A 27,951-nucleotide genomic window follows, 5' to 3' on the forward strand; every position below is an offset into this window, starting at 1 on the left:
TTCACAAGTTTTATTGAATATTGCAGATTCACTATATCCGTCAGACTCGAACACGTGACACCAATCTTTCCTTACTTAAGCGATACGGGGACAAAACCACCGGAAAGCACAATGTTTGGACAAATGCTTAACATTGCCAGTGTCATCAGTAAGTACAGTACATACTACAGAGTGATTTAAAAGTCTCCATACGTAAACAAATGAAACAAATGGTCTCCTTTATTACTCAGAATCTGCGTGGATATCATTTAACTGAGTGAATTGTTTCCACTGCTTTTAACACGCATTACAAAGGCACTCTTTCAAATATCTGTTTTGTATGAAGGTTTTGAATCACTCTGTACATTAAAAAGTCCGAATCGATGATTTACAAAACTGTATTTTCCAATAGTTTTCATTTGCTTGCATTTGAGATACTTACAAGTGAACGAAATACTTCGAAACCCAAATTTACCTCATCACGAAGAAATAAGTCGTTTAAATCGAATTTGCTATTCGTTGTCCTTCTTTGTAAGTTTGGGATTATCCATAGGTGGCAAATTTTCAGGTAGGTGAATATAAATATTTATGAATGAAGAGAGGTGAGAATAGTAAATTTATATCTTGATTTTTCAGGAGACTGTACTTTTCTCTATTCACATTGCTGGGGCATATTTATTATTTACGAAAGCAATTACCTACAATTGTATTCAAACAAAGATGTGTTTTAAGTTAAGCCCACGTTTCTGTTCTCTAAAAGTTGCAAAAATCAGATTGTTTCTCTCTGTTTTACAAGTATTGACGGGTGTAAGTAGTATCCTTTTTACTATAATAAATTTTATATTGTTCTTTTAGTTATAATAATGTTACCGACTTTAAAACGTGAAGGTTAAGAGTACAGAAACCCTCGATTTAACGGACTATTGCCGCTATTATGAAAAGTTCGTTACATCGAATGTATATTAATTAAAAACGTGTTATAAATCCGATTTTTCTCGTATCGTTCATTTGTACGTCACAAGTGTGTACGAATACGAGCTATGACGACACACTAGGGCTGAACTTCATAAACATATAGTACACACACTTCGTACACTTCGGACCTGTACGACAGTGAAGTAATCTTACTTGTTGCGTACGTTGTATTTTCTTTGTTTTATCGTCGTATACTTCAAAATTAACATCATATAGGCATGGATAACACAATTTGATCAACAAGAGTTTAACTTTCTCGTTGTCCCAAACAAATCGGATGGCTGCCATGTTTGCTTCCAATGAAGATCACGTGTCTGCTATAAACCTTTTCATTTGCTGTAAAAGAGACGGTCGGACGATTTTTCTCTCAGAACGTACAAGTGCTCACTACTTAAACTCGTACGGCAGAAGAGTCGTACAGTTATCATAATTTACCCTTTTCTTCACGTGTATAACACTTAAATTGGGGGCAATTTCCTATAGAAAGTACTTCCGGGAGGCATTTCTCTCTTCGCAGATCGCACGTGTTACGTTGCCTTATTCCATCAATTCGATTACCTCGTAAATAAAGTACTTTATGCTTTGTCAATTTAATACAAATTTAATAATATATTTCCATCTGATTCAAATATAAATCTGAACATCGTTTTACGCTTTAAGAACTTTACGTTAGTGCTATCCAAGAATGAAATTTAAAAATAATTTTCGTTTCGAAATGCATTCCTTAATAATTTACAGCTGGAGTATTTATGATAAAATCTCTCTTGGTTTTTAACAAACCAATAGAGCAGATTCCTCTATGGACTCCCGAAGATGAGGCGAGACACTTAAGCATTTTATTTATTTTTTCCGTTTTCTTTCTATATTTAATTAATGTTTCAGGGTTACGAATATCACGTGGCTAGTGCAATTTCTGAATGGATCCTCGTAACTGCTAATGCTGTATCGGTAGGAACATATTATAAAGAATGTAAAACCATAATTCTTATACCGCCTAAAGTAAGTATGAACCAAAATATACTTTATCGTATTATTAGATGTAATTAAGTAAATTTCTGTTTAAATCACGATGGCATTCCAATCCTTACTTGTCTTCTATTAGACTCGTCAGTACATTTTTTGTATGCTCGAATGCTTAATTCGGAGTGGACAAAACTCCGAACATTGATAGTTAACTGTGGGTTCGCAGCTAACCACCGGGCTGGTAGCATAAAATTTTTCGTGTTTTCTCCAAGCCTCTGACGTTTAGGTAGGGGTCAGATTCCCATACGAAGTTTATTCGAAAGGCTTCCCCTTAGCTGATCGCTCACGTGTTGTGTTGTCTTACCCATCAATCTAATCCTAATCTCTATTCTCGTGGTACTTATCTCTATGAAGGATAGCGAGACTTATTTTTGACGGGATGCTGATTCCCATTTGAATAAATAGATATTACACTAATATCAATTATTGTCATAAATATGATAAAAGCACATAGTATTTGTAGATGCTTTAATTCATACCATCAAACTAATCTTACTGCAGATGGATTAATGAGAAAATATGTAATGGCGCACTGTTAAGGAAATCCGAAAGAAACTATAACTGATAAACACAATAAAACAAAACTCCTGTTATATAGGGTATAAAGCATTTTGTTAATATTTGTGTGTTGAATCATCACTAACCATTATTTTTTTCTAAATTTTAATAAACATTAAGGACTCAAAGTTCCCTTTTACCACCAAAGAGGCACACTATACAAGTAAATTTTATGTTTATTTTAAATAACTTTCGAGTTAAGGTAAACAGACAGACGGACGAATCCAATGAAATTTAGAGCAAAATAAATATTTAAAGTATTCGAAACACTCGTTTTTTTCAGTCTGAGTAACGTTTACGAATAAATCAGAGGTGGTGATTTGTCTCTTATTATATGTTGCAAATTATACAGGCTACCATAATTTTTGTAGTTTTGCATTAGAAAAATTAAAGTAGAGTCTGGTAAAAGAAATTAAATATACAAAGATAACAGCAAGGAAGGCTGTTATTTTTGTATATTTAACTTCTCTTATCATAGACTGGAAGGAAAAAAACACGATTTCTGTTAACGAGTGCTAAGTTTCAACAGCCAGGCATTTGGGTTAGTGACTTTATCGGTTGGAAGCGAAAGGAGAAAATGTAGAGTGTATGATGTAATGGGATAAGGCAACACAATACGCAGCGACTGCCAAACGGGGAGTTTCTCCCGGGAAGACTTATGAGAAACGGGCCCTATTTACACACGTGAAGAAAACTGATAAACTCCGTGCGTAGTTAACTCTGGATAAAACTATGGTTTTCCGCTGAGCCACTTGTCGTGGGCCGAGCAGAAATATCTGCTCCAGAACACGAGACGGATTTCCTTGCATGCTACTAATCCACTCCTTTCGTTCTCCATTCCTTTAATAAGTTAAGTAATTGTAAAGGTATCAATTCAGATATACTTTTAGTACTTTTACACTTTTTCCTCTTTTAGTAATTTTGTGTTAATTTATTCACAGTAACAATATTTTCTAATATTAGCATCCTGGACACAGAATGATTGATTATTGTACATATTCACACGTGATATATCACCCAGAAGGATGTGAGTGTGATTTTTAGGTACGAATCTCACAGTTGCTTCGAACAGTCCCCTTCCTGGCACGGTCTTAAACACCACTAAGTAATCAAATATGTCATATTCGTTGGTGGCTCTCAAATATCTGGTAGGAGCACGGATTCGATCTGGATTATTTGACCATAATCTGAACGAGCAATTATTTATTGTGACATCGTCGTAATGCCGTGCTGCAATTTTTAATCCTATTTTTAAATTTATTTAATTTATAAAATATATACTCTCGATTTTAGTCGTGTCCTTCCCCTGCACATCATACTTTTCCTAACAACAGTAGACTCGTGCCGGTTATATATCCGACTTCGTTCCGGAGAAAATATTTGAATTGAAGTGACGTGACTTCCGGTCAAAACCGGAATTTCGTTTTTAGTTAATCGGGCCTCCTGTCCTAAGCTTCCCATATCTGGTCTCGACATTCGTTTATCTACCTCCGTTCTCCAGAAGGGAAGACCGACTGATTCTAGTGGGAACCCATGTCTGCAATTTGAAAATTGAAGCTCGATATTGGTATTTTCAATTTGATATTTCCATTGTTACCGCCGAGAAAAAGACGTCCAGGTAGAATAGCTTTACACGCCCCTTTACTTTTATCAATTGTAACAACGATTCCATCTGAGGATAATACAACTTTCTACAGCAATTTTGTTTTTGTTTTAGGTACAGTTGAAGAATGGACCCTGTGACCAGTCAGTTACAAAATGTAACATCCGACGGTGAAAGAGGAAGAGTTGTGAAAGAAGACAGAAGCATTGTTCAGGCGTGGCACACTTAGCACACCACACTCTTTTGTATTATGTAATTGTACGCTTACATATAAACATTTTTCTATAAATTTATTCGATAAATTCGAAAAATTTCGTTCTGGTTAACATCGGCATCGCTGTTCTAAGTGTTGGTTAAAGACAAACACTTTGAAAATCAAAAGACTTCTATACACATTCTGATAATTTTTTATTCTTTTTCAGGTTATTAATTTGCTCGTCCTTAAATTAATAATAATTTATTTATTGTTGAACGTTGACATTTTTGAGATTTCGAGCTTAATTTCCATTTATTAGTTACGGTTTTTTTTGCAGTTTTCTGTAATTTTTCTGAATTAGATGCAATTGTATTGATAGAATGTGTAATCCAAGCTAACAGTCTCCAGGAATATTTACCGGTGGTCGTGTCTAGGCTACGTCACATCATCATGCGGTTTCCTCCCCGGTGGGCTTGGCCCAACTCACAATGACTATGGAGAAAAGGCCCAGTTTAGTACCTACAGGGCGATCCAAAAATGAAAATACAAACTTAATTAATGTTAAAAAGCTTCTTGACTGTATTATTAATTTTACAAAAAAAAAAAAAATCGTTAACTAGAATCGTCGTAAAACTTATGAAACAGGTTTATTATACTCATAGTGAATTTAGTTTTAATTTTAATTTAATTTAATTACTCCATACATAACTTAATTTTCAGGAGGAGGGTAATATATTTTATAACGTTAATTAGTAAACTACTATACTATATAGTAACAAATACACAAAGAAAACACTTATTCGTTCCGCAAGGAGCACTTATTCTGCAAGGGGTTGTTTACCGATATAAGAAATGTTGCTCAATGTGACCACCATTATTCGGGCATAAAATTTGAAGGCGATGAATAGTGTGTTTGTTCTACACAACTCTTCTTCAATGATACTTCTCACGTGCAGTATAATATCATCCTTTAAGTCTGCAACATTTCTACGATTAACCATATTCTTCATTTCATTACTGTGTCTTGTTTCGTATATTTGCCGCAGGAGGCGCTTTAGCCTCCTAGAGAAATTTTTAACTGTTAAGCTTTAGTCTGCAAACTCCTGTTCCGCAACCTTTGAATTATCTGTATACAAATTTTGGTGTCAATCCGTGTATTGGCTGCAGCTACGGAGTGCCTTGAATAGAAAAGCTCTAATTGTGGCCACCCTGTAATTTAAAGTAAGCCTATTTAATAAACAAGTTTAATTAAAGTTTCCAATAAACTCTATTTTTATTCGCTGCTTATTGATATGAAATTCTCCCATTATCTGTTCATTTGTGACGATGTCGTGGACATTATAAATTTTAAACGTGAAAACCTCATCAATATTTTCAATCTTGTACGTTATATAAGTATGTAACTAAATATGTTTAAATTGAAACAAATTATAACATGGTTGCAGTCGAAATATTATAAACAATTGTCAAACTGAAGCATCTTAACAGTGTACTTTATTCCTCCTTATCAAAGTATTTCACACAAACTACATATACTGAATATATATTGAGAGAATACCTAAATATCATTAATGAAATGTTTTAATTACGCAGTTAAACATGATTACTTTGTTGAAATTTAACATTTCTAACTGCTTATTTATTAATATACCGAATAGAAAGGAGTGAAATGAAAGCAAACATTAGATTGTCGACTGACATATTGCGTGTGGTTACTTTTTGGCTCCATTTTTCAGCCAGAGTTGGCTACAAACTGTTTCTACAACTGGCAACATTCGTGTACAACTGGCGACATTCGCCAACTTTCGCTACATTGCGCCAAATTTGGGTTTTCCCCTTCTTTTTGTTTGTCGCAACATTTTGAAATTTGGCGTTAGGCTAGCTTTATGGCTACTATATGCATCTGGCTACATTTTAAGCCGATTGATTCGGTTACATTCGTTTTGAATTTTTCTGAAATTCTCTCTATATCGGGCCTATCAAAGGCTCAATAGGTAAACGTACCGAACACTAGTAGTTGGTCGTGGTTTTCTGCCTCACAGACATTCAGGTTTTCTTTGCGTAACTTCTAAATAGGGGCTTGCTTCCCTTATAACTCCTCCCGGGAGGCACCTCTGTTTGGTAGATCGCCTTGTCTTAAACCCCATCAATCCATGCCAGACAATATTGATAGCAAAGGAAAATCAACAACATTTTATTTTTATTAGTGGCAAAAACTGTAAATTTTCTTAAAGATAACAACAGAATAATCATACGTTTATGGGGGATTTTATACATTTTCCAACAATACAGGTATTCAGAAAAATATAGAATATACAGTAAATTTCATAAAAGTCTTAGAGCTTTAACAAGCAGATAATTGAAACGTAACACGGTGCAGGTTTATGTAAACAGTTTCTTAGATAAAAAGGTAGTCTTTTAATAAGTTAAGTAATTGTAAAAGTATCAATTCAGATACACTCACAATTCCTCTTTTAGTAATTTTGTGTTAATTTATTCACAGTAACAATATTTTCTAATATTAGCATCCTGGACACAGAATGATTGATTATTGTACATATTCACACGTGATATATCACCCAGAAGGATGTGAGTGTGATTTTTAGGTACGAATCTCACAGTTGCTTCGAACAGTCCCCTTCCTGGCACGGTCTTAAATGCCACTAAATAATCAAATATGTCATATTCCTTGGTGGCTCTCAAATATCTGGTAGGAGCTCGGATTCGAGCGCTTACAATTTCGTCTCTTACTAATCTAGCACACTCGGAATAATCCCTCAAATTATAGTTTATCGTCGTCAACAAATAATCCGCTACATCTACCACTTCTTTATCATCGACGGATATTTTTCTCGATTGCTGACAAGTGCATAAATGCTCTTGGATGGACGCTTCGATGCAACTACGATTCTTTGAGATGGGAGTGAATAACGAGTGAGCTCTTTGTACATACCTAGACACTATTCTCGAAGGCACAGACCAGTATTTTGCATCTAAGGAACTTTGTTTGGCGTTTAATAAATTATTTAACGTCGCAAACAAATCGAAGGGTGTTGTTAATCTGTAAGCGTTAATCCTGACGTTTTCCACCAATTTTGGATATTTTAGTCGAAAAGTAGGAGGGAAGGATATCAAGAGGATGGGCAATCTTTCTTCCAATCTGCCAACGTATGTTTTCCTGATAGAACCCCATCGCATGCCGTGATCGCTCATAAAGATAACCACCGTGTTCTTCAGCTTTTCTGATTGGTGTAATCTTTGAAAAAATTCTTGGTAATAACTGTCACCATAAGAGCCGTAATTGAGGAAATCGTGAGTCAAACTGTTGATCCAGGCAAAGGAAAAGTAAGGACGATTTTCGAATTGTCTGGCGAATGATTCCAACCACGAAAGAACCGCTTCGGTTTCTGATATGGAACCAAGACATTGATGACAATTTGCGCTTTTCTTCCATCCGATGTTTTTCTCCGCTTCCAAAATGAAAGGACGGAAATAATAATCGGTGGGCTGTTTGCGAAATCCCGGTTTAACGTAATTAAATGTAGAAATGTGAGGAGTGTCCTCGGCATATAAAGTTCTAGAAAAACAAATAAAAACAGGAATTCGTTCAAAATTTGCTAATAAAATTGAAATATAGTTTAATTTCTCATTCTAGGTGTGTCGCATAATTCACGCACCATTAGAAAACTGTAATGTTTATCCGTCGCAGGACGAACGTACCACGGCTTTCCGCTTAGTTCCTCTCGCATTGCTGGATTTCTACCCTTTGGGGTCAGCATTTATGAACAGATCACACAGTTCTCTAAGCATAACAAGACTGCATTTACACCGAACATGTCTGAACAGCTACAGTATTTGCTTACGGTGCCTGCTTATGGGACATTATATTTTACCCGAATCTATATATTTCAAAAAAAAGAATCGTACGAGATAGAAAAATTGGCACATGCACTTCAAGTTTTAGTTTCGCATTTCTCTCTTTACCTGCCTCATTTCTCGTGTTTCGCATTTCCTTTCGGTGTATTTCAGCATAGAAATACCGAAAATGTTCTTGTACTTAGGTAAGTTGAATATTTTTTGTCTTTTTGATTTAAGTTGAAGAGTCCTTATTCTTTAACTTACCTGTAGCCAAACTCCTTAAATTTCTTCCATAACGATGGACACTCGTCAATGACATCTCTGTCATTCTTTTTGCAGAAACTAAGCTCCTTTTCGTGATATCCACTTAGCAGAGGAACCAAATTCGGAAACGTGTTCTCTCCTACTTTGTTATAACCAAGCATTTCAATGCCATCCATTTTCTTCTTCAGATAATCCAGAGTCTTGGGCAATTGTCTATGCATATTTAAACGCGACACAGAGTCTATCCCAATGATCATAACACTATAAAAGTCTTCCTTCCTTAAAATGTTCCTAATCATCTTGCACCTGGTTTCGACTCTCGGTTTGTCGTGAATAAAACTGTGAAAATTTTTATAAATTACTTTTTTGCCCATCGAACACTCTACGGCTATAAATTCTTCCCGGATAGTGACACTCGTATTGAACTGTATGCAAGTGTTATAATACCTGAAAAATTGGAATAAAATATGCTCTTATATGTATTTAAAATGAAATCTTTACTTACATAATAATTAGAGAGTTACTGTACCTTACTTCGTTATCATTCTTTGCTATAAGAGGACGATAGAAGGGTCTGTAGCAGCACGAAATATTCTTCCGGACAATTTCAGTATCTTTATCCAGCATTAATACATTTCCTTCGGTGTAAGTGGAAAGTGGATCTTGTGTCGAACATCTCAATCTTTCGTAAACTGTAACTAAATGCTTAATTGTTGCATCGTAGGGACTTACATCCGGTATTTGACATTCTTTAGAATGAATCAGAAATCCAGGATTAGGCATAATTTGATTTACAAACGAATAGTTAAAGAAACCGTTGGATCGATAATATAAATAGAAGAAAATTGTTGTAGAAAAAGTCAATAACAGATATAAGAACATATGTTTACGGGTTACATTCACCTTCCCTGTATAAGAGAAAAAATAAGTAATTCGTAAACATCAATTATCAATAAAGTTTACTTTGAAATTTTCTCGTTAATCTTCATATTTTAAGATAAAGAACATTTATTAATGAGTTTGTGGGCATCGATGCAATTAAATTTTATGGCTAAAGGTCGAAGAAGTATGTACTGTACCTGTGTCGTATCTCCAGTGGGAACGGACTTAACGAAGATTTTCCTCGTTATTAGCATTTACAGTTTTTTATAAAACCCGTCCCTAATCTCAAAATTAATCTTTTTGACATTTTATAATAATTAATAATATAAAATGATTTTTCAGTAAAATATCGTAAGAGATAGAGCCACGGGCAATTTTAATGCTTTGCCGGTGTTTTCTACTCGCATCTCTCGTGATTAATTTATACTTAAGTCTTAAAATTGACCACCATCTTACGAATTTCAATGTGTAAATTTCTCGTAGTAACAAAACTTTTATCATCTCAATCCTTACAGGACGAAGATCAATCATCATATATCAACTGGAAGAATAGTAGACTTTGTTACGAGTCAAATTTTAATACTCTTCACATTGATAGATGATAAGTCATCTTCGTTGTCGTAAGGAATTCGGATCTCAGTTTATTCGTCATCTATACACATATTAATAAATTAAAATATAAGAACAAATTAAAATAATAATAAATTTATTGGCCGAGTTAATTTTTCGTAGACTCTGTGAATGACAGCATTTTATATATTTAAAGGATCGTACAATACAATTTGAAAATTGAATCCTATAGTTAGATTACACCTCACTATATCACCTTCCTAAATAGCGCCAGTGGATCTTCCCACGAATATTTGATAACCAAGAGTCGTCTAATATTCATTGTTATCTCTAAATCACGTGATTTTTAGGCTCGAGCCGGTGTTTAGGAGTCTGTCGCGTCGGCGCCACGCCACAGAAAGCGAACTAGAGGTCGGATACTATCGATATCTTTATACAAAACATCGATAGTGTCGATACTATCGTTACTAACCTATGCAAAGTTGAAGTCAAGTAAAGACAGATAACAGTCAGATTTATTTAATAAAAAAAACAAACTATTCGTCAACTAAAAAATTATTTTTTAAAACAAATAATAAATAGTTTACATTTTTCGGCTTTATTCGGCTTCTATTCTCATAGATAATGTCTCCGGCTGTCGAGAAGGCTCTCTCGGAGCCGACGGAGAAATCACAAATACCACCATATTTGTGATAAATTGTTTTCAGACGATCGAAATAACGATATCTATCGTTGTTGACCCAAAATTAAAGCGGGTTGCAATCCGAAGGCTCGATACCGCCGGAAAGCAATAATTGCGTCCGCCGTTGAATTATTTGTATTATACTGTTGTGGGGCAGAGAGCGCCACCGCCATTTTGGCGCGCTGACCAAACTTGGCTCTCGGACGCCGTCGAGGAGAGACTATTTTCTTTTTGTTCCGTGCCGACCTAACCTGCTGTAAATACCTCTTAATAGTGAATGATACTACTGTATATATCTAGCAAACGTGACGAACAAAGTAAGATACTTGGCGAGGATCTGTGTCTCCATTAATCCTCAGAGACGAGCAAAGGACGCGCCGTCGAGATCGAAGCGATCGTCATCCGAGGTAGGACCAAACTCGAACCAATTCTATCGAAACGCGCCGACGGATTTTAGTCACATCGCTAAACTGTCAATGTCTACTCTTTTTTAAAATATCAAAAAGATCGGGTAGTCTTATTTCTTTATTTGCTTGTTCATTTTTGAGTCCAGATGGTTCGGCATCCATTGAAGTTGCATTTTTTATATTGATATTTGCAAGTTCATTTGTCATTGCTTTTGAAAAATTTATGTAGTTCCCCTTGAGTCGAAAAGCGGGTCTTTTGAATCTAAGATGTAAAATTGTTGAAATGCCACATACAGTTCGTGTTTTGTAACCATTTAATCTTTTGATTACTCCTTCTTTTAATGATTACAATAACTTTTTACTACATTCTGTAGTAACAGAATTTTCTAGTGTCTTTAACTCGACGTGAACAATTAAATCGATTGAACGTATTGTAACGTACTGTACTGTACTTATCGCTCGACACGCTGTTAGCTGCTCGTTCAAAAGGTTCCAAACAATTGCAACTTTCTTGTAAAGCTACAATTTCTTCGGCTGTTGGTGACGAGGGAGATTTTGGTAATGAAATAAGAGCGGGTCCTATAGAATCTTTTAATTCTAATAATCTTCTTACCATATTTAGATAACTATTCCAACCAGTTACTATTTCCTCGGTTACTTTTTAGGCGTCTTTCCTTGTTCTGTTTGAATATCTTGGAGTTTATCAGAAGCTTGCTTTGGTTGAGGTTTTAAAACGAGTTATAATTTCTTTACATTTTTCCTTTATTCTTATCCGTTCTTCATCTCCTACTACAGCATCCCGAGAAACCAAGTTTAAGCTGTGGGCTAAACAAGGTGAATTGCCGATTTTTAATACGCTGCAAGCACCTAACAGGTTGGCTGCATTACTGGTAGTTAGGCATACGATTTTATCTTTTAGAGATCATTTTAAAAACACTTCTTTCAACAAATTTGCTATATTCTGTGATGTATGCAGTAGCCAGTATCAGCGTTTCAAGTACACACCATGTAAATATATCATATATATATGATATATAATTACATGTCCTGACTGATTCATCATCGCCCAGAGCAAACGGTTAGGAGTTGGAAGTTGAAATTTGGTACACAGTCAATGCACGTCATGAGAATGCACACTAATAGCAATTTCCAAAAGTTCCTTATTAGTGTGCATTCTCATGGCGTATCCTAATGAAACGCAGTTAAAAACAAAAAATCGCATCTAAATTAGTACAGTAGAAGCCGTTCTTCAGAATTAAGGCTTAACCTGAAGAACGGCTTCTCTGTACTAATTTAGATACGATTTTTTGCGTTTTTGCAGAAAATCGAACATACTTTTAGACCATCTAAAAATGCTTTAATTAGTCTCGGAAGAGGGAGACCTAACTCATGCACCCGGTGAAAACGGGTAAGATGGGCTATCTATATATATAATCGAGATGAGTTGATGATGATAATAATAATAATAATAATAACTCTGCCGTGGTCACCTGGTTGTGGTGGGAGAGCCTACCAATTTTACTGATCCATAGAGCAATGCAGGCTGGAGCAGAAGCTGGAAGGGACAGCCATGCCAGTAAGGTCTATGGGAAGAAATGAAGCTAAGAGTGACCACACCCACGTTCTGTGAAGATATTTATCATGGTAGTAACTAGGAATTGCAATTGCTGGATCCCTCGTCCAGCAATCCAGCTGGATCCAATGCATTCTTCGGCCTGCTGGATCCAACGCTGCGGATCCGCAAATACTCAATTAACTTTCTAAATAATGGCGCAAAAGTCTACGTTGTCGGCGTCGCCGCTTTGCTACGTGCGCTATCGCTCGGCGGCGAGAGTGACGTTGCCGTTCAGTGCGGCACGTGCTACACCCCTCTCTACACCGCACTGTCCGCCCTTTTGCCTCTGCTGATGTAATTGCCAGTTGACTTTCCGCTCTCGCTAAATAAAGTGTCTTCGCGCTAAATAAAATAAGTAACTCCTCTTCTAGTCCCGGTGCATAATTATAATTTACGGTCGGTTGTGACGTCAACGAATCACGTGACGGAACGATTTATGACTATTTGATGATCCCGAAACCAACTAGCGTAGAGGCAGAAAGGGCCTTATCCGCAGCGGGATATACGTGTATATGCACTTCATTAAGAAGTAGGTTGGGAGACAACACCATCAATACCATTTGTTTCTCGAGATCCTACTTCCAAAAAAGTCAAAAAATAACAGAAGTGATTGATTTATTTTATTTAATCTTTTAAAATATTTTATTCAAGACAAGACTATATTTTATAACTTCTAAAGGCCGCGACTCCACTAGCCGTAAAACAGCCGTAAAACCCCTCGCCGTAAAAGCTTTTAATCACGTGACCATGATATTTTACGCCCTATACTATAATTACAAATATAGTAAAAGTTATTACTTTTACTATATTTGTAATTATAGTATAGAGAAAACTCGTAGAATATAATTATTGTCTTTATATCGATATATCACGTATACACCGTAATAGTACTACTTACTTTTTTTTTCTACTTACTTAAATGGAGCAGTCCATTCTTCCTGACAGTTCGTCAGGAGGTTGGTACTCCAACTTTATTCAGGACCTTGCTTCGCATCTTGCTTTGCAAGGGTTTAAATACATACGTGCGGACGTAGCCGCTATATTATTATCCCGACATTGTTATCTAATTTATAATTTATTTGTATCCGGATAATGTTGATGAGTTCGAAAGTTCACTCGTGTTAGAATGTTTGTTAAGTTTTTGAGTAGTGACAGTTTGTCTTTTCCTTGTCTAAGCTCCTACGAACTCCCCTAACATATTGTGCACGATACTCGCTTCGGTATTAAGAGGATCCTTATGTCTTATTGTGTTGTTCTATGGTATTGGTGTGTATTTCTTCTTCCTCCCCGTTGTGTTTTATCGCTGTTTTCCTGTCCTCCGTTTCGTTGTATTCCATCCTTTCTCATCGTACTATTCTGTCGTTCCCATTGACATATTCTGTCGCACGTTCTCGATACTTACTTTGGTGAGGATAGGGGTTTCCCGTCTTTATCGTTGTGCGCTATCATAGTATTCTGTGATTATTCCTCCTAGTTGTTGCGTTATATCTTTCTGCTGACATTGTATTCTATCATGGAGTTTTATTGGTATTTTCCCTTCGTTGTTAATCTTGTAAATGTGTTTGCAGTTAGTATTTCATATGAAACCATTTCTTGTTTCAGCGCGTTTTCTCAGAACGCGCTGGTTGAGTTCTTACATGTATTCCATTATACAGGGTGGGCCAGCGAAAACGAAACGGCAGAGTGTTCGTATTCGTCCAAGCAAAGCGCTCGGACAGGTCGATTTTACTCTCGAGGGGACATCTTTTGCAATAAAGTTTTTGCGATTCTGAATACAACAGACAACAAAAAAATTTTAAAAACTCATTTATTTTGTATAAACTAAACAAGCATTCATTTCGAAAAAAAATGTTTGTTTAGTTAATATTCAGAATCGCAAAAACTTTATTGCAAAAGATGTCCCCTCGAGAGTAAAATCGACCTGTCCGAGTGCTTTGCTTGGACGAACACGAACACTCTGCCGTTTCGTTTTCGCTGGCCCACCCTGTATATTAGTTGTCGGTTATTATGGTTATATAAACAATAATAATATTAATTGCTTTATAATACAGTGGAGGGTGTATCACTATAATCTATGGTCGGCTACGAAAGTTTATTTCACAAACTATTCCAATAGTTGATAGGAATATGTTAGATAAGGCACCTATGTGGTGCGGGTGGTTTTGATGATTTAATTTACTTAAGTGAGCAGTGCAGAGTATATCACTATAGTCTAAAGTCTGCTACGAAATATATTAGCACCGTCTCGTACTATTGATGTTGAAGAGGTGGACAATTCGGCATTTATGTCGTTCAAATGATTTAGTTATGTACATTTGCGGAAAGTATCCTAGGCAATTTGAATTAGTGTAGAAATCACCTATGTGTTACGGTAGAGAGGTGAAAGTCCCATTGCAGATTTTATGTATTTCACCGAACTTTTGGACCTATTTTATATATAGAGTTCAGCAATCCCAAGGAAAGCACTGAGAATTAACTTATAAAGAGGATGGAGGTGAAATGGAATGTCCTAAACTCAGCATCGAATGTGAACACTAAAGACCTGTTGTAAGTTCGCCGACCTTTAGGGGGGAGTCGTTAATCCCGCGACAGGATGGTCTAGGGTCGTTCGCGTGTGGGTGTGAGGGAGGATGACACAGACAATAAGTGTCTCACAAAGAAACCCGTTTATTTAAACATAAAACAACTCACACTATGCACAGATCGTTACAAAGGTAAACGTTCGAACGTTTTTGTGCCGATGTGTTTCCTATCGTCGCTCGATAGAAGGCCCCGGGGCAGCGGCTGGTGCAGCGACTCGTCGGTTGGCGTCGGCGGACCTTTCGATGGACACCTTGGAACACCTCTTGTCTCCCTCGAAACCTCTCGGAAAAGTCTCTTGTCCTTCCAATTCGGCGATTACTTCAATCTCTCTTTTTCGTATTGTTCATGTTGATTGGCTCCACGTCCTTCCTTTCTCTCTTCTCGATTGGTCCCTCGCTTGTTTCCAAGCGAAAAACGACCCCTGTTCGAGTCACGAGAAAGAACCACCTCGACAAATCTACTTGACACCCTCCGTTTACTCAGGTTGGAAAGAATTGATGGAACTTTGAAACTTGCGCTCATATTTTCCCCATTGTTGTCTAATCTGAGAGATTTTTGAAATTTAATGCTTCGATGTGATGTTTCTTTTCATAATTAACTTTTCCCTTTTTCCTAATTTTAATGATCTAAATTTCGTATACGAGCGACTTGTCAAAGGTCCATCTATACTGGAGGACATTCGTCTACAATCATTACTCATTACAATTATTGCGTTTCATTTTACATTAGGCCTTCTTGTCTTTCGACATCTTTCTCCTTTTTTTTGTGCGTCGCGGTTTCAAGTGACTAACGCGTCAAATCCGATCTTTGATCGGTTTTTGTCCCTTGTAACAATGGACGATTTTCTACATTCGTTTTAACAATCTTCTAATATAAATAATTAATGTTAACCCGTTTTTGGGACTTCACACTGTTACCAATTTGTACTACCCTAACTGCTACAACAGAAACATTCACAGACTGTACTCATCCCTTAGGAAGAGCTAGTTTTTATCGAGATAATTTCGATTATAGAGGTTTCCCAGCATAAATTAGCTAACTGTTATTTACTTATGTGAATATTTTTTTTTCTATATTTTTTTCTATATTCTATTTTTATAGCTTATTTTAATAAATTCATTAAAATGATGGTAGATATGCTCATTATTGATCAAGATTCGTTTTCGTACTGGCCATTGATATCCTTCTTTATTGCATATCAGCATTAAATTATGTCTTGGTAATTCATATCTGATACAGTCCATTAGTATGTGTGTTGGGGTTTCCTCAGTTCCGCAGTTTTCGCAAAGACCGTCACTCCCACGATTAAATCTTCTGTGGTAGTCTGCAAAATCTCCGTGTCCTGTCAGAAATCTTGTATTTTTATGGTGTATAATAAAGTAACTATTCGTAACTCTTTGGTTTATATCCGGTAGATATTCAAATAGTTCTCTGCCTGTTCTTGACTCTTCCCATCTTCTTTGCCAAATGATTAAATATTTATTTTTTATTTCTCTTTTTATATATTGCTCTGACAGCTTACTGTATATTTCCTTTAGTGTTAAATCACTGGCCTCCTTTGCCAAGTTATCCGCCTTCTCGTTGCCAATGTTTGCCATATGGGCTTTAACCCAACTAAGTTGTATCTTATTTATTCCAATTATGATGTTTTGTCTAATACTGTTTATAAGTTCGTGCGTATTGTTTGGGTCATTAAGTGCCTTTAGTATCGATTCGCTATCCGTGCATACTAGTATTTGTAGATTCTTCTTGTTTGTATTGATCCACTTTATTGCCTGGTGGATTGCAACCAACTCTGCTTGGTAATTATTACATCTGTTATCTAGTTTAAATTTTTTGTGATATTGCTCACGTGTTCTTGTAAAATAGACGAAGGCGGCACCCACTCCCGTTGAACTTCTTGAACCGTCCGTATATACTCTGTGAGGGTGTGATTCATTGTATTGTATGATTTTGATATGTTTCCATTCGAATCTTTTCAGATGTTGATGCACTTTTAGTTTCTGTTCTATTATGTCTCCGTTTCTGAGGATATCGTGGGAATTTATATTCTGTTTAATTATATTTCTGGTGTCTCTTCTTTTATTCACTTCCAGATCCAACGGTAGCAGTCCGGCCATTACACATAAAGCGTCGTTAGATGTAGTGCTATATGCACCTGTAATTCTTAGTAAAATTTTCTTTGGAGACTAATTATTTTTCTTTTTGTGTGTATTAGATTTACTCTTTTCCCCCATACTTGTGCACCATACGTGACAATTGGTACGATGACACCTTTATAAATTTGTATTAATGCTTTCCCACTCCTGCCCCATTCTCTTTTCGCTACCTTGGCAATCTCTTGGAATAAGTTACCTACTTTATTCTTTATTTGTTCTATCTGTGGTGTCCAGAGGAGTTTATTATCTATTGTTATTCCAAGATATTTTATTTGAGTTGTGCATCCGATTACCTTTCCATTCATTTTTATGGTTGGTTGTCTACGTTCAATTTGACATTTTGTAAAGGCAATGGCGTTTGTTTTGTCCGGGTTGAATTTTAATTTGTTCCTTTTCCCCCAATTAACTATTTTTTCTAAGGTCCTATTGCATTCCTCCTCTACTCTTAATCTGCTACCTGCCGAACAAACTACCATTATATCGTCTGCGAAGGCTGTAATTTTGTTATCTTTTAGAGAATTATCATTTAAGAGATCGTTTAATATTATAGACCAGAATAGCGGGCCCGAACACGAACCCTGCGGGCATCCCATAGTCATGTCTTTTTCTATTATAATATTTGAGTATTCTATGAAGGCCTTCCTGTTTGTTAAGTAATCACATATGAGTACCGTAATAGTACTGTCGCCGTAAAAAGCTTCGCTAGCCGGACCTCCACCGCAATCCGAGCGCAAACGCAAATAGGTCACGTGATTAAAAGCTTTTACGGCGAGGGGTTTTACGGCTGTTTTACGGCTAGTGGAGTCGCGGCCTAAGGCTAGAAAATTATTGTACCAGTCTCCAGTCAATATTTTCGGTCGAAAATGAATCAGATATAAATGCGAATGATCTTCGAAAAGAATCACGTGATATATGCCGAATCCTACCATATTCTATGAAACCTTTGGATGTTTTAAATAATTTGTGCCAAAATAACTTAATTACTTTGTATCCGAATACTGTTGTAGCTCTGAGAATTTTATTAACACTCCCTGTCTTTTTAGCTAGTGGGGAAAGAAGTTTTTCCAAATCAAGATTAATAAAACACTACTTACGAAGTTCAATAAGTCGAACAAAACTTAGAAATCTATCATTAATTTCTATTGAATCTACATTGGCTGTCACTCTAAACTACACATCCCTAATTAACGAATTTGCTAAAGTTAAAGTTAGAAGAGTAAAACTGTAGTTGATAGTTGATATCAATATTTTATAATAGTTTATATTTTCAGAATAAAAATATTCAATAGTATTTGTACATTTTGTGCAGTTTTTTAAAAAATCGTAATCGAAGGTTATTTTAAAGAAAAAACATTTAAGGGGCGGCATTTCAAACACTCGCATCATACTGAGAAAATCTACCGCACGGCCCTGGGCGCAGACGCGGTTTCTTCAGTTTTTGCGGGAAATCGAACATATTTTTAGACCATCTAAAAATTCTCTAATTAGTCTGGAAACAGAGGGACCTAATTCTTGCATTCTGCGAAAACGGCTAAGATTGGCTATAATGTAATGACCTTAATCTTCGCTATGGTTACTTTTTGCACGAGCAACGCCGGGCTTACCTGACAGTTAAAAATAAAATGGCACGTTACAGTTAAATATGACTGATTATTTATAGAAGTTCACATATGGTAGTTACGGATTCACGTTTCATTGTATCGATCGTAACTTTCAACTTTTCTTTCAACTTTTTGTATAAGTTGGGTACAAGTATGTTGCCGATATATTTTAGTGTGGGTAGTTTATATCTTGGTTGTAATTCGTATATAAATTGCACAACTCGCTTATCTTGAACAATAGAATACGGTCGTGAATCACACGCGATGAATATTGCCAATACTTTATTTATAATAGTTGCCCTTTTGCTATTGACAGCGAAAACATCTCGATCATTGGTGAAATATTGACTTAATTTTTTTTGTCGTGTCAATGGCCATTTAAATGAGGAGTTTTCTAAATCTCGAGCTCTAGATGTTGAAGCTGACTCGACATTGTTGCTAATAAATGTTTTTCTAAATTCAACAGTGCTTTATGATATTTATGATATTTACATGTTCCGTTAAATTTGACACGCTTCCTGAAGTCTTGTACATTTTTACGCAAAATACATTTCGCGAGTCGTCTGCCTTTCCCATCAATTTGGAAATATTCTGACAGACATTCTACAATTAAAGATAACAGAACGTCACGGTTAACGGTTAAACTTAGAAAGAATGGCATTTATTCAAAAGTAACAATATTGGAAATTTTTAAAACTGACTTTAAAGTATAATAAAAAATAAATATTAGTTTCGTGTGAAAAGTAGGATAGAAAATTGGACTATCAACAGCTATGATATTTTTAAAACATCGATAGTATCCAATCACTAGGCGTCGCCACTCGTTTCGCATTCTATTTCTTCTTTTCCTATAAAGTAACCAAATAGTTTATACGACAATAGTGGAAACTTCTGACAGAAACTGGCGACAAACTTCTGCCAGCCATCTAGTGGTTCGAAGAGATAACTACACTTTATTTGTACCGCGTGTATAAGGAGACTTTTGGGTATTAACATAAAGTTTTGAACATTTTTATATCTCATAATAATTAGAATGGCCGGAATAGGTGTTATTTGCGCTATGCATGGCTTATGGTCCGAAGACCACGTGTTCTGTTGCGTAACCGGCTCGTAACCAGCCCCTTGGGTGGTTCACGGAGTAACGGAAGGATGGGCATTCTCCTGGTTTGAAGACCACATGATCTGGTTGCGTAACCAGCTCCTTGGGTGGGCCACAGGGTAAAGAAGGGATGGGCATTTCGATGACAACGGAAAAAACACGGATCAAGAAGGGAGAGAGGGAGATCGCGCATGCTCAACGGAAGAAGAGGGACTTTTCGGAAGAAAGAAAGAGGAGAGAAGACGTGTAGACGAGAGAGTCGTGAGTTTGCCCTTTTTTTTGTGTGTGTTATTTCCTTTGTTTTAGTGTCTGTTATAGCGAAAGGACAGAGAAGTGATCGGAAGGACTAAAATAAACTTTAAATTCCTTGCATTGGAGTCATAGTGTATGAATTATTTCTTTGAAGTTTCTTTTTGTTTTGTTCCTGCACGGGGAATACTCTAAAGTTCGAGTACTTCCCCACAGGCTGTTTCAATTACAAGATACAAAGTGATCGCGAGTCGTTTTACAGATTTCCTAAAAACATGGGATGGGCATGTAGCAAATTACTCCATACCGAATGTAAAAATGTAATATCATCTTTTAATAATGGTTATGATATGGGAAATTTTCATATAGAACTGAAAAAAAAATATGACGACAATTGCAGAATGCCGTATCCGAACGAGTGTGGAAGAAGTTATCTTCAGAAATATTTCAAAACAATTTTAATAAATTTTTGTTACACAGCACATACGGAATTAAAACTTAATTAATTAATTATATCTTAAAGAATGCAAATATTAAAGGTGTTTGTGACAATTGTATTAAATTACTGACAGATAAATGTTTCAAAGTTCTTATTAAAACATATGTGACAAAAAATAACGATTCATCTGGAAGTTTTCTGAGAACAAAAAATGCTAAATTAAAGATTTCACAAATGTAATTGTATATCAAAATGCATTATATGCAGTTTGATCATACAGGTCATGCTATACATGCTATATTTGTGTTTTAACCCCTTTTTGTCCGCGTAATTTAATTTAATGTAAAAATGCTTTATTTTAAAATATTGTTTTAATTTAATAAAATTTAATTAAAACCTGAGAATTTAATTAAAAAAATCTGCTCTTATTGCATTTGATTTGTTTTATTGGTATTATTCCTTCCTTTAAATCACTGTCCATCCACGTTTCCTAGTAAATAAAATTATAATTCACGTTTTAAGATTATAAAATAAAGACAAAAAGATGATGAAATATTTATTTCGTTGCTTTTCTGCAAGTTTTGTTAGACTTTACATAGCATGCGGCCTTAGTGTTCTACTCGAACCGCTAGATGTCGCCACTACGGAACACGCTAATTCACCAGAGTTTTCGCTATTGTCGTATAAACTATTTGACGTAACTGTACAATTTAAGAATTTATAAGTGTTTTAGTGACTTGTTCGTCGCTGTTTAAATAAAAACTGTACAATTATCTTGCACTTTTTTCTTATAATTTAATAAGGGCACTCGAACACCGTTTTTGAGTATTTTGCTTCAAATGTTGAGTTGTATTGAAGTTAATAACTAAATAAAAGGGAAAGATAGAGTTCAAACTGACCTAATAACTTGATATTTCCTGCGACACAACACATCATCGATACCGTGCACAAACTTCAAGTAGAAAAATCAATATCTTTTCTGAATTTTAAGTTAAATCTATCAAACGTGCAGGCACACGCACTTCTTTTAACTTATAAACGTTGTTAAATCGTTAAAAAAACTAAATATTAACCAGTGACTTAACGCCATATTTAAAATTGTCATTTTCACGGTTACTATGGTAACTATAAACAAAATAAAATATGTACCACCTGGTGTTTAAAATTATAAGTATAAATTTTTCATTTTTAATTAATTTTTTAAATTCATAGATATAAGATCGTACACGAAGTTCAAAATTAGTAGAGTATCTCGGGTCAAAAATTGAAAAGTGATAAACCGGAATAAAATTATGAATAAAAAATTCAGCAATTTTTGTCTTTTTATTCATTTTATTCTAATTGCTGACAAAAAGCTGCTTCTTCTCTGAATACGCGCTGGGATTGAACTCGATGTAGTAGTGAAGTTTCAAACTTCGAGTGTTTGACATAAGTTTTTAAACACGTTTACTACGTTAATACCAAGATATTTTTAATATATATAAATATATGTAATATTTAAGCAGTAGCTTCCTGCTTTTATGACATAATTGGATCGTAATTGATTTATTCGAATACGACAACGCGACGCGTGAGCTGTCTGGTCCCTATTTAGGCGCTACAAACGTAAAGAAAACCCGAAAATTTCTACCTGCCTAGCTCGTTGGCCAGAGCCAACCCACCACCGATGTTCGGTACTTTAATCCCCTGGGACACTGGTTTTTGATAAACCGTCGTAAATCAAATTATGATTTTCCGTAAGGTTCAACGTCACACATTCAGATTGTGTTCTTAACTAAACACTTTCGAGCGTACTGTGAAATGTGCCCTTTATATTACATTTTATTTCTTAAATTTTCCATTTAAACTTTGCGTTTATTTCGAAGGAAGTTTCGAGCGGAAACTCCTGACAACGGAAGTACACAGAACTTTCGTTTCCCATTTTTAAAAGTGTTATGGTTTAGCTTTCCTCTTACTTTAAATGAAGAGATTGAACATCTCTATGAATTAAAATATTGTTTCTTAAATTTCGTACTAAATTAATTGGGAAAAGGGCCCAAAACCTCCCATTTTACGGTTAAGAGAAAAGGAAGATGTTTCGACATATTTCCGATGCGAGGGAAGTTGAATTTCTTTTCTACCAAACCCTTATCACTATATTTATCACAAAACTTTATCGTCATCGAGGGATTCGCCCCTGGTTGACGTATAGAAAATCCTTTATTTTGATTGGACAATATCCTAAAAATATACCGAATTTCGCGCTCTGAGCGAGGAGTTGGCCGTCGATCCTCGAGAAGAGAAAATCAGTTCCAAACCAGGAAGACCGCCGTTGAAGGTATCCGCCGATTCTTAAAACAACTCTAAACTGAAAATTTCTCGTTACCTCATCTCATCTGAACTTGATAAGGTAGTATACAACTACGGATTTATGTAAACTCTCTCTCTCTCTCCCCGCGAGATAGGTTTAATATATCATTTTGTAATCCATTTAATTTGTTTTATTAAATCTTGTTATTGTTTTTAAACACGGTCTCATCTTTGTCTCGCCATCAGGCCTACGTCCTATCCACTTACTCGCGATCCTCGCCAACGAATGTTAACGTTCCTAAGGGTGCGACTATGCAGACGCGAATTTAGTAGCGAGCGAGAGGTTGCGAGCGATACAGTTGTTACAAAGGAAAACATGCACAAGCGAAAAGCGAAAAATATCGCTGGCGAGAGCGAATTTCTTGTTCTCGCACATATCTAACAGGGTTTGATATTTATCGCTTCTCGCATCTTCTCGCCACATATTCTCGCTCTCTCGGAAAATTCGCTCGCTCGCGTCTGCATAGTCGCAGCCTAACGCTATAACTAGACCGGTGTCGGGAAAACAACTTACAGGGGATCCTCGCGGAATCCCGTTTCTCATTAAAGTCTTAGGATGCCGTCCTTCGACTCCGCGGCCATTTTAATCGACTAGAAGCCGATTAAGTGGTACATGAGTTAAGCCGTACATGAGTTTTGCCAACTCCGTACCCCCGGCTAGCCCCTCACAATATTATATTATACAGTCAAACCTGTTTTTATGCGGTGGATAGGGACCGCATAAAAAAATCACACGAAACTTCACGAGTGGCTATAAAAAATAGTTTTCGCAACACAATTAAAAAAATATTTTTTTGCGGTCAACAGGGACCGCATAAAAAAGTCTCACACAGAAAATAACTCAAAACCGTACGAAATAGAATTTATTGACAACAGATGTCAGCACTTGACTGCATCGTCTGGTCTATCGTCTGTTTTACATATTTTTGTCCAGGTGGTGTTTTGTTGACTTAAAAAATGAATTATTTCATTTTTCGCATATTCGTGCAATAATATTACTATAATAAGTTCATTTATGCTATAATAAGTTTATTTAGCTATAATAAGTCAACGTGAGACATGACGAATCGCACGAGACTAGTCGCCAACTATATCGCACAAATAAAAAATCGCGCAAAAAAGGACCGCATAAAAACAGGTTTGACTGTATTAAAATTTAATTACATTTCCAAAGAATTGTTCATGCCCTTGTTGATAATGATATTCGAGTAAAAATATTGGTTTATATTTCATTTCACCAGCTCTGTGTTATACTCTCGTAGTTTATTGTATATACAGTATTTTCATTTGTTGTTAACCTCATATTTTTCATAAGTTATTTTTTAAATTTGTATTTAGAATTCTTCAAAGCTTAAAATTTAAATGGAATGTTCTAAAAACTGTTTTAAGAAATCTGGCGATGGCCCCTAAAAGTAGGGAGAAAATGTTAGTCGTTAAAAATTTTATTTCGGTGGTCGTAAATTTGTAATTTATTCTCTGCCGAGCACGTCCGTATTGTGTTTTAAGTGGTCCTTTCCAGGGTGTCCAATTTAAATATTTAGCTTGTTTTTCGTAAAATTTGACTCGTTAGCAGATTACCGTTGGATATTCGGCTGCGAATGATACAGTTCCTTACAGTTAACACTAAGAAAAATACCCTATATCTTAAAAAATTTAAGATATCGTATTTTCAATTGGTATCTATTTGACCAATGGAGGTGTGCCATTTCCTACCATCCGAGTATCGCGATAAACGTGACAATGGTAGGCTGAAATAACAAACTCTTTATATGATTTTCGTTTAATATTTGTTATATTATAGTATTTGATTTATATAAGTGTTAGAAGTACGAAATAATCTTAATGTTTGTTTTAAATATAGAGTGGATGGGGAAGATGCTTATGAATGAAATTATAGCGATAATTTGGGTTTTGGAGGCCTCTAACGAAAATATATTCTCGAGTATGTTTTTCAAATAAAACTTTGGAGTATATCAAAAATAATTATGCATCGAGTTTGCAATGACGACTTTTTCACCGTCTGGCATTTTAGCCATCCCACCCCGGGTATCCGGGTGAAATGTCAAATGCCATTGGGATAAAATAACAAATATTCGAAAATTAATATCATGCAATTATATCTTAACCAAATTTAATTTATTGCGTATGTCGTACAAATTACTTTATAGTAAGTGTAACAACGCAGTATATGAGTGTTGTTAAGTTCCCGCCCGTTCTAACGCGCTCTATAGCTAGCCGAAAGCTTTTATCAATCCAAAAACCTTTCTGAGAAGTCCTTATATAATTTCTATGCATATCCTGCAGTAAAACGAGAAAACAAAAATTTATTAAAAATAGGCATCTTTCCCATTTGTCGGGGTAAGATGCCTATTTTTAGATATAGCTCGTGTTCTAGCTCGTCCGATGGGGACCGGCGGTAGCTGACAATGGAAATCTTGGAACCTTAACTACATCGCGCAATTTTTAATAAAATCTATTTTAACTTTTAGTTTTAAAATAACTAATCATTTCGCAGCAAAATCTTGGTTCTTACCTCGCTTTTATTCTTCTCGGATGTAGAAAATGTGGCAACGGTAGCCAACTACGCTTTCCGCTCTCGATATTGGCCCAACGATCCACCGTACAAACACGTGACAGCATCTGACGTCACCGTTTGAAAATAACAAAAATAAGGCCTCTTCCCCCACTTGCCATCTTATTCCGAATCACTATAAATATAGGGAATATCTGTCTTTCCTTTAGTAAGTGTAAACTATAGAAGATATAATAAGATTAAATGCGTGCTTCTTGTCCTTAATTGCTTATATATTATGTCTTTGTCAATTTTGGACGTTCTTGTAAACTACGACTCGTTATACCGAGGAAGTGAATCACACAATTTCTAAGTAAAACACCTTTTAATAAACTTTTATTAAAAGAACAAATTTCGGATATTTAATTAAACTCTTATCAAAGAATGATCTTCTATAAAGAAGAAAACTGCTAGAAGTTTGTTTCCTCTTAACTTTAAACTTACACTGTTCAATGTTACTCTTCATTCACTATCCCCAGGTAAACTGCCTCGTGTCGATGTGAAGAAGGCCTCTTATGCCTTCTTAGGCTCTCTTATGCCTCCTCCGCATTAACCAGATACGATGATATGGCATTTATGTCACGAAAGACATTGAAAAGGAAAATACACTTCAAATGCATCGCCTCCTCGTTAACGATGAGCTGCAGATAGAATTGAGCCTCGAAGCTTATTATATTCGGCATATTATCAATTTTAGTGCGTAACACATCTTTACAATTGATAAAGACTGTATAATAGAGAATGTGAGTATTTAAAGTATTTTTAATACTTTTAAATCTTGTTTTTCCCTCTATAATTGTTTATAAATATTCAACAAATTAGTGTCATGCATCAAAACTACTATATCGAAATAACACACAACCTACAACGGAAAATTTCACTAATAAATAAATAAGAAGTAAAGAATTAGATTCTCAATAAATAAATAATTTATTTACAATAACAATATTTCCTTATATTAGCATTTTGTACACAAGAAGATTGATTACCGTATAGATTTAATCGCGAGATATCACCCAAAAGAGCATGAGTATGATTTTTAGGAACAAATCTAACAGTTGCTTCGAACAACCCATTCCCTGGTATAGTTCTCAATGTCACCGAATAATCAAATATGTCATACTCCTCGGTAGCTGCTAAATGTTCGGAAGGAGCCCGCATTCGAGCATCGACGATGTCCTTCCTCGCTAATGTAGCGCACTTGACGTAATTCCTCAATTTGCCATTTAGTATTTCTAGTAGATAATCGGCTACGTGGACCACCTCTTCGTTCGTAACCGATACGCTTTTTGATTGTTGGCACGTACACCAATGTTCATCAATAGAAGCATCGCTGCAGCTGCGGTTTTTCGGGACGACTTCAAAAATAGATCGAGCTCTGCGAATGTAGTCCGATGCAATTTCGTCAGGTACGGACCAATAATCCATTTGGAGAGTATTTTCTTGAATATTCAATAGATTATTTAGCGTAGCAAACAGGTCGAAAGGAGTTGTTAATCTATATGCATTAATCTGAACATTTTGCATTAAATCAGGGTGCTTTTCTCGAAAAGTAGGAGGAAGAGATATCAGGACAGCGGGTAACCTTTCTTCTAATCTGCCGATGTAAGTGCTTCTGATAGGGCCCCACCGCATGCCGTGATCACTCATGAAAATGACCACAGTGTTCTTCAAATCTCCCGATTCGTGTAATCTTCGAAAGAAATCTGCATAATAACTGTCGCCGTAAGAGCTATAATTGAGGAAGTCGTGAGTCAGGCTGTTGATCCACGCGAAGGCGAAGTACGAACGAGTATTGAAATTTTTAGCAAAAGATTCTAACCACGATAAGACCGCTTCCGTTTCCGAAATAGGACCAACACATTGGTAACAATTTCCTCGAAAGTTCCATCCTAGATTATCTTCAGCTTCTAAAATAAATGGACGGAAATAGTAATCGGTGGGTTGCTTGCTAAATCCGGGTTTTACGTAGTTAAAGGTGGAAATGCGAGGAGTATCTTCCGCATAGAAGGTTCTGAAATTAAACTTTGGTTAAAACACATTAGTAGACGTTACTGTATTAATTTTTAAAAACCATTCAATTATTAATTTGTAATAAAATGTTAAGAATCGCAAGCACCTGGCAATTAACTAATTGTATTTCGAATAATTGTGAATAATGTGTGTTATTCGATAAAAGTAATCGGCCCTCATTTAGCGCGTCTATGGGCTTTTGCGAAGATTCAAATTGCCTGCCACTGCTTTGCGCAATTGCTACGCAACTTATGCAGCTTTCAGATTATTACTAT

The 27,951-nt window shown here is 35.8% G+C and overlaps 1 long non-coding RNA gene and 1 pseudogene across 1 annotated transcript; one reads left to right on the forward strand and one right to left on the reverse strand.

Moving 5' to 3' along the window:
* The first annotated feature begins 423 nt into the window (after nucleotides 1-423).
* On the forward strand, nucleotides 424-1,790 carry LOC136974621 (uncharacterized). The gene is made up of 3 exons (XR_010880664.1): nucleotides 424-547; nucleotides 616-793; nucleotides 1,693-1,790. It is a non-coding gene; the product is annotated as an uncharacterized lncRNA (long non-coding RNA).
* Nucleotides 1,791-3,452: 1,662 nt separating this feature from the next.
* Nucleotides 3,453-27,951, reverse strand: part of LOC136974602 (uncharacterized) — a 33,110-nt pseudogene continuing 8,611 nt past the window's right edge.

The sequence above is a fragment of the Centruroides vittatus genome, unplaced genomic scaffold, assembly GCF_030686945.1.
Source record: "Centruroides vittatus isolate TY-2023 unplaced genomic scaffold, ASM3068694v2 contig_351, whole genome shotgun sequence".
Classification (NCBI taxonomy): domain Eukaryota; kingdom Metazoa; phylum Arthropoda; class Arachnida; order Scorpiones; family Buthidae; genus Centruroides; species Centruroides vittatus.